The sequence below is a fragment of the Tachypleus tridentatus genome, chromosome 7 (assembly GCF_004210375.1).
Source record: "Tachypleus tridentatus isolate NWPU-2018 chromosome 7, ASM421037v1, whole genome shotgun sequence".
Taxonomy (NCBI): Eukaryota; Metazoa; Arthropoda; class Merostomata; order Xiphosura; family Limulidae; genus Tachypleus; species Tachypleus tridentatus.
This window is the reverse complement of record NC_134831.1, coordinates 63,533,245-63,545,231: the sequence shown is the minus strand read 5'-3', so window position 1 is coordinate 63,545,231 and position 11,987 is coordinate 63,533,245. Positions and strand designations below refer to the sequence as shown.

Sequence of the window (11,987 nt, the reverse complement as noted above, 5' to 3'; positions counted from 1 at the left end):
CCTCTAGTCTTACACTGCTAAATTAGGAACGGCTAGCGCAGATAGCCCTTGTGTATCTTTGCGCGACATTCAAAACCAAACCCTTCCTTCTAAATCTACCAATACTAAAACAGTTTTTGTCGTTTTGATTTTATATTTTCCAAAATCCAGCAAACAGATATTTCCCAAGTTAAACTTTTATGTAAACCAAGCATACAAAGAAACAATAATCTAACATATTCAAAGTTATATATATATATATAATAATGTATTTTTATGCGGATTAGTGTGCTATTAAACATCAAAAGTCTGTAAACTTATAACGCTAAAAAACGAATTTCAATACTCGTGATGGGCAGAGTACAAACAACTCATTCGAAAGAAATTTGTAAGCCAAATCTTCTAACTAACTTTATTTATATACAAAACAGCTATTTTTCCCAAACTGGCTGCACACAGTCAGGCCTTGCTATTTTGGGTAGCCTTATCACATTCTAATTTTATTTTGATAAGAATCCTTTATGTGAGGCTCATGAATACATGTAAAATATGGCAGAGGGTTATTCTTACATCTGTGATAGATCCTTCTTCGACAATAACTTTTATCACGATGATTTGTTTGTTTCAGAATTTCGTACAGGGTTGCTCTAAGTCTGAAGAATACAACAGCTAGCTTGGATAAGCTTGCGTAATTTGTGCAGTTAAATATCAAGTTTTTACTGATAGGCTGTGCATCAGTGGATTTGTCCAATGACTGTGTAGTGTTCAGTAATGGATAGTAACTTTGACCCCCTTTTTTGATGTGAAAAACACGGTTCTCTGTTACTTACTCAGAATCCATTGCAAACTTAATCAATTACTAAAAGTAAATAATTAAATAAAGTAAAAATAAATATATAATATATATAAATATATATTAGTATGTTGCTGTCGATTGGTCCTGAGGTTTGTGGTTCAATGTTAGGGACACCTCGCTGCTGTTAAACACTTATTGTTTACGCTCTTCTGAAATAAACGAAATACACTTCTAATTAATTTAAGTTTATGAAACAAAGATGGCCAGCTTTACCGAGTAACATATATCTTTCTTTACATTTCTGTTTCTGCAAAAATAAATAGTTAAGTTTGAAAGGATTCTTGTGTAGTCATTTTTAAAATTCATTTTCGGTTCTCTCATGAGACAAAGACAGTAGCGCCCTCTATCCCGTCAAATCCTGCAGCAGACCATCGTTTCGATATTCGAAGGACTGAAGCTGCTTCCGTTTGTCTATCGTAATCGATTACACTATAGTGCCAAGTTATATATATATATTCTGGTGACGCATTATTTGTTCCAGTACGACGTTATGTGTGTGTGCAGCCGTTAAACGTCTACATATTTTCAACTCAGGTTAGTTTATAGTTCATTATTATGTACCATCCAGCGTAACTTTAAAAACATTGCTCATTTAACCATTATGTCTCAAGAACAGACAATTAATACGTATGTTATTCACTTCTTATTATGCGATTATTTCGAGTTTTTCGGCTTTTAATTCTCAGTAGAATTTGTCAGGTTAGAGCAGGTTTATTTATGTCAGGCTTAGTGCTTAATAATAACGTTATGCTTTTATTACTTACAGTAAATTTATGTTTAGTTTAAAATTCGTTGTTCTGGATTATAGTCTCCACTAATATATGCGTTCTCCATTTAAGCCACTGACATTGCTTTTTTTTTTATTTTTAAACAACTTATTATTTATGTTTGAGGTTAATTAACTGAGCTAAGATGATGATTACTGAGCCACAAAAAACTGATTAATTTTCATACTAGCATGTAACTAATTGATAATGTATTTTGTTTACATGTTATGCGTTTTAACCTTTTACCTGTACGTGTGATTTACGTTTTTCTGTTATATACGTCCGTACATTTGGTTTTTCAGGTTCAGGGAATTTTTTTCACACCCACTCTTATAAAAATTAACGTCAATTTATACTTAATTTATGTGACTTTTAATTTCTTTAACATGCAGAACATAAAACTAAAGGAAAGAATACGTTATATACACAATGAATACTTAAACCTCTTGATAAAACTGCTATCAGTTAAAACCTACTAAGGAAATTGATTATCATAAAACAAAAAGTAACGCAACGTTTAGTTAATACATTCACGAGAATTTTGTAAAGCAACTCCACAGCCTTCTTACACCAGTCCGTTGTTTCTTTGTTCGTCCAAATAACAAGTACCATCCCATACATACTGGATATCTTAACGGTCCTGCGTATTTGATACGACCCCTATCTTCCCAACTAGGGTATCCTATATCTGTAATATGAACTGAGCAACACGGCTTAAACATAATATACGTATGATCCGAAACGTCCACTTTCTTCAGGAAAAAAAATGCAGCTGCTGTTGTTATTTTTATGTTTTTAAAAACTCAGCTAATTACAAAGGCTCAGAATTTGATATCATAATTGAACTATATAACTTACAGTTATTTATCAACCAAAACGAATGAGTTACAAATAATTCCCGCTCAAGTATCAACTGAAATTCTAACAGGTTGAGGGCTTGCTAACGTCACTCCTGTTTTTAAGGAGTGATAAGAATTCTACTGGAAATTATAGGCTAGTTAGGACTACTTCTATAGTAGGAAAGAATCTGGAAAATCGGGCGAAAAACAATTAACTAGTTATATTTTTTTAAGTATCATAAAAGAAAACGGACACGTGCGCATGATTGTCTGACGTAATTCTAGGTTGATAGTGAAGATCGGTGAAGTAGCCTGCGAAAACCTGTCTTGATGTAAGTTCCTCCAATGTTAACTTTGAATGTCAAATTCAAAGTTTTATCACCCAACACATAAAGCCTTTTCTATTCTATACCCCTCTCTCCCTTCATCAAATAAAGCTTCATTTGTTTTCATCATGTGTTTCATCACTGCCTTGGAGTGTGGATTATACCAAAGTTAAGGGGTGTATCACGGATTTGGGTGGGTTGGTATAAGCTAGAAATTAATCTTTCTGTCATAAGTAATGAGGTTTCCACAAGGTAGGTGACCTATAACTGTTATATGTCGCACTTTGATATACATCTGATAAAAAAGTGTGGTATTATCAGAATTCTGTATGTTCTTTGTGGAATAAAGTTGTCCTCCATATAACTTCAACATCTCCACAGAGTTATTTAAGACTCGAGAGACCAACCAGTGAGTTCTAATATTGTGAGTTAAGACCCAATAATGTGTTATAAGGAGATGTGTATATATATATATATATATATTCACTTTTCTCAGCATATGTTTTTCTTTCCCTCTCTGTGTTCATTCTTCTGCACAAATTGTGTTCGAGCTTCAAGATTGTGGACCTCTGACTAATTTATTATTTACAGCTTTACCTGTTAATAACTTTGTTCCCAGTTTCTTCACTTCCTCAAAAAAGCCAGTAACATTTTATTGCTATAGATTTTGAGCGACTGTAAAGGATTAGTTTGTTAATTGGATCACTAATTTCAGTGAATACTAGTACCATCTGGTGCTTTAAACTATAAACATCTAACCTTTTTAGTATCCTTCCCACCTTTTACTGTAAATGTATAATGTTTAAGTACCAATTATTACAGTAAACTTAAACAGGCAGAATATCAACCTCATTAATTACTACAAAAAAATCAGTTATTTTATTTTTCTTATATCGTCCATGTGAATTTGTTCATTACCCCCACTCTATTGGGAAGGTGCACATTCTTCATACTAACATGTTTTACGTTACTACTTCTTCCTTTGATATTTTGGAAGCCTGAAGACAATCTGTAAATTTTCTAGCTATCCATATTTGTATGCTCGTAAACGAATGGCCCCCCGCTAGTACAGCGGTATGTCTCCGGATTTACAACGCTACAATCAGGGGTTCTATTCCCCTCGGTGGGCTGAGCAGATAGCCCGCTGTGGCTTTGCTATAAGAAAAACACACAAACACACGTAAACGAATGATTGTGGTACTTGTTCTGGGGTGTTCAATGCTGTGGTTTTATGATGATTGAACTATGAAAGTATGCTAACTAAAAACATTTGTAATTTAAAATAGCGCAAATCAAAAATAATGTGCGTAACAAAACACTAATACAGTCACTAAAATTGAACTTGCTAAATTCATTACAGCTAATGACAACAGTCCAGAATTTGAGATCAAAAGTGAATTATATAATTTATTATATTTATCTATGAAATCAAACTAAATAAATTTTAAGCGAATTCGAGTTACAAGTAATTTCCACTCAAGTAGCAGCTAACATTCTAATAAACAAATTACAGTTGCAGTTCGGAAACAACTTTAAACGTAAACAAGGACCAGGTCAGAGTGAATGATACGTATTAACTGGCAGCGGGTATTAACATTAAATTAGAACCGAACTGTTTAAAATGTGTGAACATTGTCCCCATCCTATGTGTGAATACTACCTATATCCTATGATAAGTGTACTTTCAAAATAAAATTTATTTCTCATTCAGTTGACTTGCATTTTGTTCGCCTTTATATCAGTTATCTGAAAACATATAACTAATTGCATTATATAGCATGCTTTAACATCAAAACTCACTTAACCAGCAAAGTATTACTAACTCTACTGGCTATTTTTGCAGTTATTATTGGACGTGTTTAAAGATACTGCTAATGGTACATAATAATGTACTTTATCGTTACTGTGTTATTTGCATAACTTTAAAATTTTAAATGGACTGGCTAGGATCCAGTTAAGACAGTTTGGCTTATGAAATTAGATGTCAATGCTAGTGTAGGTCGATATTTCACTTCATCTTATGAGATAGCTTTGAGGGACCAAATGGCCTAATGTTGCCTGTATGTTATTTTAAACAGGAATAATATATCAAAAAGGAGACTAATACGACGGTATGTCGTCATTCATCAAAACTGACACTTTTGCTGTAGCTTGTAATGCAAAATTATTAGTATTATTCAAAGCTAATAGTTTAAGCCAATTGTGATTTTTCTACTTTTGATCTGTTTGTTTGTTTTTTAATTTCGCGCAAAACTACTCGAGAGCTATCTGCGCTAGCCGTCCCTAATTTAGCAGTGTACGACTAGAAAGAAAGTAGATAGTCATCACCACCCACCGCCAACTCTTGGGCTACTCTTTTACCAACGAATAGTGGGATTGACCGTAACATTATAACGCCCCGTGGCTGAAAGAGCGAGCATGTTTGGTACAACTGGGATTCGAACCCGAGAATTACGAGTCGAACGCCTTAACACACTTGGCTATTCCGGGCATTTTTGATCTGTTAGCGAATTGGTAGTTTATTCTAAAATCTTGCACGTTACTATGATATATAACAACTCATTTCATGATTAACTAATATATTCTCTGTTTTTGAAATTTTGATGTACAATCACATGAAAATTACTAGAATTTCTATCAGTTGCAGAAAATACATTACAATACCTTGAATATGGCACTAGAAAGTGCTAAAAAACTTAATTTTATGTGTTTGCCAATTGCACTATAACTGTTTTGTTTTTTTGATATTCTACATACGGTTGCAAGTTCAAAAAATACATATGTGCTCTGAGTATTCAAATACTTATCAAGTATGAAACGTTCTTTTGTTAATGGGAGAAGTCAGGAAATGTCGCGACATCGAGATAACATTCTATTATCATTTTCTGTTCAAGAATTTCGGGCAAGCATATTGTAATTACAAGTCCATGTTTAGACCCAAATTTTAGGGAAGTGACACTTTGTGAAACGATTAAAGTATATGATAAAAAATTCTTTACGAACATTTCCGTTAAACACCATTGCAACCAAAAGAACCCATAATTCAAAGCAATTATTTACTCGTATTATCAAGAATTCTGCAAAACAGATTACCGCTTCTTGGAGCTCGAACTAATGTCCTAAAAAAATAAACACAAAAAAGGGAATTTTGCGCGATGATAAACGAACGTGACTGGATGTGTGTGTTGTAACAATGACACGCACGCATTTACACCTGAGAGGATACTGGTGACTTACAGTTTTAGTGTTTAAAAAAAAAAACAAGTAACACCATACACTTGTGTACACATTACATACGATAAGCCTGTAGAGATAAGTCTCTCAAGGCCACTGTCGACTACAATTAACAAACACTATAACAGAGCGAGTTAGGTCACGTGCTGGTTTAAGATGACCAAGTTCTCTCCACCTGATGTGGTTCTAGGAAAATCAAAAATTTGGAAAACCACTCCCGTCTTTCAGTTTGATAATGTAACTGTATATGACATTTATATATAAACCCAAAACTTAAGCAAACTAACATCGTTTAACTCAACAATGGTGGGACGAAAGGTGTCCAACGTAAGGGCGAGATTTTCCCAAATATTGATCCGAAACCATTGAATTTTTGAGAATAAAGTTTTGTAGTCATAGAATATGACTATAGAATATAGTCTAGAATATAGGACTATAGAATCACTGATAACAAGACGGTACAGATATTCTCGTCTTGACGCTTCTTATAATATCGTGTGTCAACCAGATATTCTCGTCTTGACGCTTCTTATAATATTGTATGTCAACCAGATATTCTCGTCTTGACATATCTTATAATATCGTGTGTCAACCAGATATTCTCGTCTTGACGTTTCTTATTATATCGTGTATCAACTAGATATTCTCGTCTTGACGTTTCTTATAATATCGTGCATCAACCAGATATTCTCGTCTTGACGTTTCTTATAATATCGTGTGAACCAGATATTCTCGTCTTGACGTTTCTTATAATATCGCGTGTCAACTGATAACTATTGAAGCCATCATTTGTGCAAAGTATAGAGAGTAAACTATTCCAATACTCATAGTAATATTTTCATTCACTAAAAAAAATATAGGTTTCAACGTATATATGTATAATATGTATCAATAAGTTAGCATATACACACTTAGTTTTCCGATAGGACAACTGTAAGTCTAAGGATTCACAACGCTCAAATCCGGAGTGTAATTCCCTGTGGGGATCATAACAGATTTATTCCAGTGTGGTTTTCCCATAAAATCAGCACACATACACACGTACATTTGCAGTAACGTTTGTTTACACAAGTACGTCATATCTTAGCAATGCATATGTGACTTTATAAACAGTAACGCTGACAACTAGAACGTGGATGGTCTTTAAAAATAAATGTTGTGAAACTGTATGGTGTTAGTAATAGAAACGTAAAATAAGCTCCTTGAAGTAAAATTCGAAATATTTATTTTGTTTCTTCTTTGTTCATAGATGAAAATCTTGAGAAAGATATCAAGATATTAAAATAATTAATTGCTTTTATGTGAACTTTCACAGTGTCATTTTCTATTACGAGCCAGAAATACCGATTATTGGATGAATTACAGTTTACAGACGTGCTGGAGAATGGTAACTACACTTGGTAAATTACAGTTTCTAATCATGCTAGAAAATGGTAACTACAGTTGGTGAATTAGAGTTTATAAACATGCTACAGAATGGTAACTACAGTTGGTGAATTACAGTTTATGAACATGCTACAGAATAGTAACTGCAGTTGGTGAATTACAGTTTATTAACATGCTACAGAATGGTAACTACAGTTGGTGTATTACAGTTTATAAACTGCTACAGAATGGTAACTACAGTTGGTGAATTACAGTTTATAAACATGCTACAGAATGGTAATTACAGTTGGTGAATTACAGTTTATAAACATGCTACAGAATGGTAACTACAGTTGGTGAATTACAGTTTATAAACATGCTACAGAATGGTAACTACAGTTGGTGAATTACAGTTTATAAACATGCTACAGAATGGTAACTACAGTTGGTGTATTATAGTTCATAAACATGCTACAGAATGGTAACTACAGTTGGTGAATTACAGTTTATAAACATGCTACAGAATGGTAACTACAGTTGGTGAATTACAGTTTATAAACATGCTATAATCTTTGCCATGGTCGTTCTTTTTGTTCATTTTTAAGGGTATTCACTTAGTATGGTTTCATTTACATTGTATTATCTTTTCAGGATTGTGTTAAGTAATTTCAATTGTAAATAATGAAAACGAAACCACGTTCTTTTTAGGTCACAAGTTATTTGGACTTTCATGGCCAAGCGTGTTAAGACGTGCGACTCGTAATTTGAGGGTCGCTGGTTCGCATCCCCGTCGCACTAAACATGCTCGCCCTTTCACCTTTATAATGTGTCAGTCAATCCAACTATTTGTTGGTGAAAGAGTAGCCCCAGAGCTGGCAGTGAGTGGTCATGACTAGCTGCCTTCCCTCTAGTCTTACACTGCTAAATGAGGGACGGCTAGCGCAGATAGCCCTCGTGTAGCTTTACGCGAAATTCAAACACAAGTCATTTAATTTTGCGCATGGGGTACATATTCATATACCTGTTTCGCGGGTGATCACCAGTTTATAAATATTAAAGATATTATATGTTGTTATATTTCATCTTAAGATCTTTGTAAGTTTTTAAATATTAATATAACTTATTTAGTTGTTAATAATGTAGGCCTACTAAATAAAGCTATTTTTTATATTCTTATCATCGGATTATATTCGGTATCATTACCGTCCTCTGATATATAATTCTACTCTAACTTTGATAATGACTTATTTACAGTTAGTCCCAACAGGCTTTATAAATAATTCCGTCATGAATGTATTACACTATATAACACAAATTTTGTTCCTGGATAGTATGTGTTATTTCTTAATTGTTTATGTTGTAAAAGTACAGAAAATGACCATTATTCCCTTTAAACTTTGTTTTTGTGACCTGGATAACGAAATTTAGAAATTAACTTATTTTTAATGTAAAAACGGGCAAATTTGCACATTTTCATTCATATAAGGTCTGAATAAAACAACATATGAATCAAAATTTACATGTATTTGTACTAAAGTTATACACAAATGCACAAAAATGTTTAGAAGTGAGTAGTTTTTCGAAATTTGCGACTGTAATGTAAATCACTTTCACGTATCAGCCCCCAAATGTAGTCTCCCATCATGTTTTCGTTATACGCTCTTTGGTGGCGGCGTTCAAAGTCCAGTATATCTTGGAAGCGCTCGCCTTGTTCCTCTGAGTATGCTCCCACGTTTTTGAATTTATCAAGATGAGCGTCAAGGATATGGACATTCAGGGACATTTTGCAGTAGTTCTTCACCAGTCTCAAACAGTTCCACATAATATTTGGCCTTGTGATTGGCCAAGAAGCACCGAACCACTGTGGCAAAGCTACCTCAAGCTTTTTTTCCTTTCTACTGAGCTTCTTGAGAAATTCTGTGCACTCCAGAATCTTCTTTATTTGCGGTTTAACGAAGACACTAGCTTTTACCTTTGCCTCAGACAGCTTAGGGAAGAAGTCTCGAAGGTACTTGAAGGCTGCAGACTCCTTATCAAGATCTGTGACAAATTGTTTCATAAGACAGAATTTTATGTGTAATGGTGGGAACAACACTTCTGGAGGTCCACTTGTGCCTCATACTTGACATTGTGCCTCCCCACAGAGACCTCGGTCCGTTGTGGCCAGTGCTTCCTGTTGTAGTGCGCTGCGGTGTCACTGCTCTCCCAAAGGCAAATATAACAGGGAAACTTGGTAAAGCCTCCTTGGAGATCCATCAGGAATGCCACCATTTTGAAGTCTCCAATAAAATCCAAGCCATACTCATCATACTTCAAGGCTTCTAGCAAGGTCTTGACGCTGTTGTATTCCTCTTTGAAGTGCACCGAAAGATATTTAAATTTTAAAAAGTCCAAAATTTGTGTAATGTAAAATCTTACTATTCAAGCAAGCAAAAATTGTCCGTCTTACATTCTAGAGTTTTTGCAGTGCTCACATGTAAAATGAGGTTCCCAGGATTTGTATTGATCCACAACAGGCATGCCGAAATATGTCTTGTAGGATTCACATAGTTTATCAGATGCTGTCACAGAGTACTTTTTCGCTCTTGTCTTGATAAGTTGGCCACATACATAGCAGAATGCGTCTGAAGAATGTTTGCAGCTTCTTGATTCTATTTCTGATAAAATCAAATAGGTCTATGTATTCACTTAGGTAGCTAGAACTAAACTGAAGTGGTGAGCACCTGTATATATACAACTATGGAAAGTTCTAGAAAAGTCTAAAAGGTTCTTGAAAATTCTCGTAAGTTCTACAACATACTAGAACGTTCTTAAAATTCTTGTAAGTTCGAGAAAATTCTCTATTAGCTTCTCAGCATTGAATCTACCTGGAATGTTCTGGAAAATGGGTAAATTTGAAAATTTCGTTACCCAGATGACAAAAGCAGTTTGAAGACAAAAATAAATCTTTTCCATTTACTTTAGGCATAAGCAATTGGCAAATAACAATTTCTGTTCAGGAACAAGAAAAAGTAAAAATTTTGTAACATAGTGTTATTTAATGAATCTGTATCATAGGGAAAAGCACTTTATAAAATTAGTAGTGGTTAACGTTTTAAGCCGGAACGCCTAAGTAAATATGCTAAGAATTGTCCCGATCTTATACTGAAATATATATGTAGAGAGCATTTCAGACACTTAATTTCTTTTCAATTATTAGACACTTATCAGTTAAATTTATGTAACCAAGTGTCATATGCTTGTAATAAAAATACAGTTAACACAGTATATGTAGCTTATAATAACGTTTAAATATAAAAGTTTAATCTTATAATATATCGTATGTAAAACTTATGTTTATATTGTCGGCCCGGCATGGCCAGGCGTGTTAAGGCGTGCGACTCGTAATCTGAGGGTCGCGGGTTCGCATCCCGGTCGCGCCAAACATGCTCGCCCTTTAAGCCGTGGGGGCGTTATAATGTGACGGTCAATCCCACTATTATTTGGTAAAAGAATAGCCCAAGAGTTGGCGGTGGGTGGTGATGACTAGCTGCTTTCCCTCTAGTCTTACACTGCTAAATTTGGGACGGCTTGTACAGATAGCCCTCGAGTAGCTTTGTGCGAAATTCAAAAACAAACAAACAAATTTATTTTGTTGTTACACAAAAAAGTACAAGCGCATACTCAGATCCCCTAATACCCCTGGATATAGTTTTATTTCTCACAGTATTAACATTAATTGTAATTACTCCCAACCACACACAACACCCAGTGACACAGCAGTAAGTCTCAAGACATAATTTCAGAAACTTGGTTCCGATACTCGTGTGGGCACAGCACAGATAGCCCATAGTGTAGTTTGTACTTATCAATAAAAACAAACATTAATTTAAATATTATTGTTACATTATGATTTTAATTCATCACTCAGGTCCTTCATGCTCTTAGCCATTATGGCAGTCGACGTTTGAGAGTCGTGACTTCGAATTCTTGCCCCACCAACCATCGTAGCCCTTTCATGCAGGGACGAGTAGGATTATAACGAGAGGGTCAATCTCACAATTCGTTTGTAAAAAAGTAGCCCGAGAATTGACTGTGAGTGGTCATGACTAACTGTCTTTTTTATTTGTCAGAAACACTCAGTACGCACAGAAGCTCAGACTTTTTAATCATTATCCTTGTGTTTCAATGTTAAAATTGATAACTCATAACATTAGAATTCGGGGATCGATCCCTACGTTGGTCACGTCACAGAAGGCTTATTATTAAGTTTTGCACTTAACAAGAAACAAGCTAAACCTTCATGTTCACTGTTTATCGCACACATTAAAAACTAGGATTTCATTGTATCTGTATATTTAATAATATATATATAGATATATATATTTCACCAGCACTACAATTTTCTTGTATTATGCTTGTATGCTTAAGGTGTATTTACATAAATATCCGTATATATTCAATGGCTGGCGTTTTCGTTTCTCTACTCATACTAAACACTGTGTCGCACAAACTTCCTGTTAAGAATGCTGTAATGTTTTTGGTGGCACGATAACCAGAAGAATCTTCCCTAAAATAACTAAGACAAAGTTGTTCTCACTTATCTGATTTATTAATAATTATATGTTATCCAATCGGTCTA

At 34.4% G+C, this 11,987-nt stretch overlaps 1 protein-coding gene across 3 annotated transcripts in view; it reads left to right on the top strand.

The window, feature by feature from the left end:
- Positions 1-1,226: 1,226 nt before the first annotated feature.
- LOC143255824 (uncharacterized) overlaps positions 1,227-11,987 on the top strand; it is a 201,908-nt gene continuing 191,147 nt past the window's right edge. For all 3 annotated transcript variants that reach the window (XR_013030880.1, XR_013030877.1, XR_013030874.1), the window contains exon 1: positions 1,227-1,369. The gene's annotated coding sequence lies outside the window, so the exon portion shown is untranslated. The remainder of the gene's footprint in view (positions 1,370-11,987) is intronic.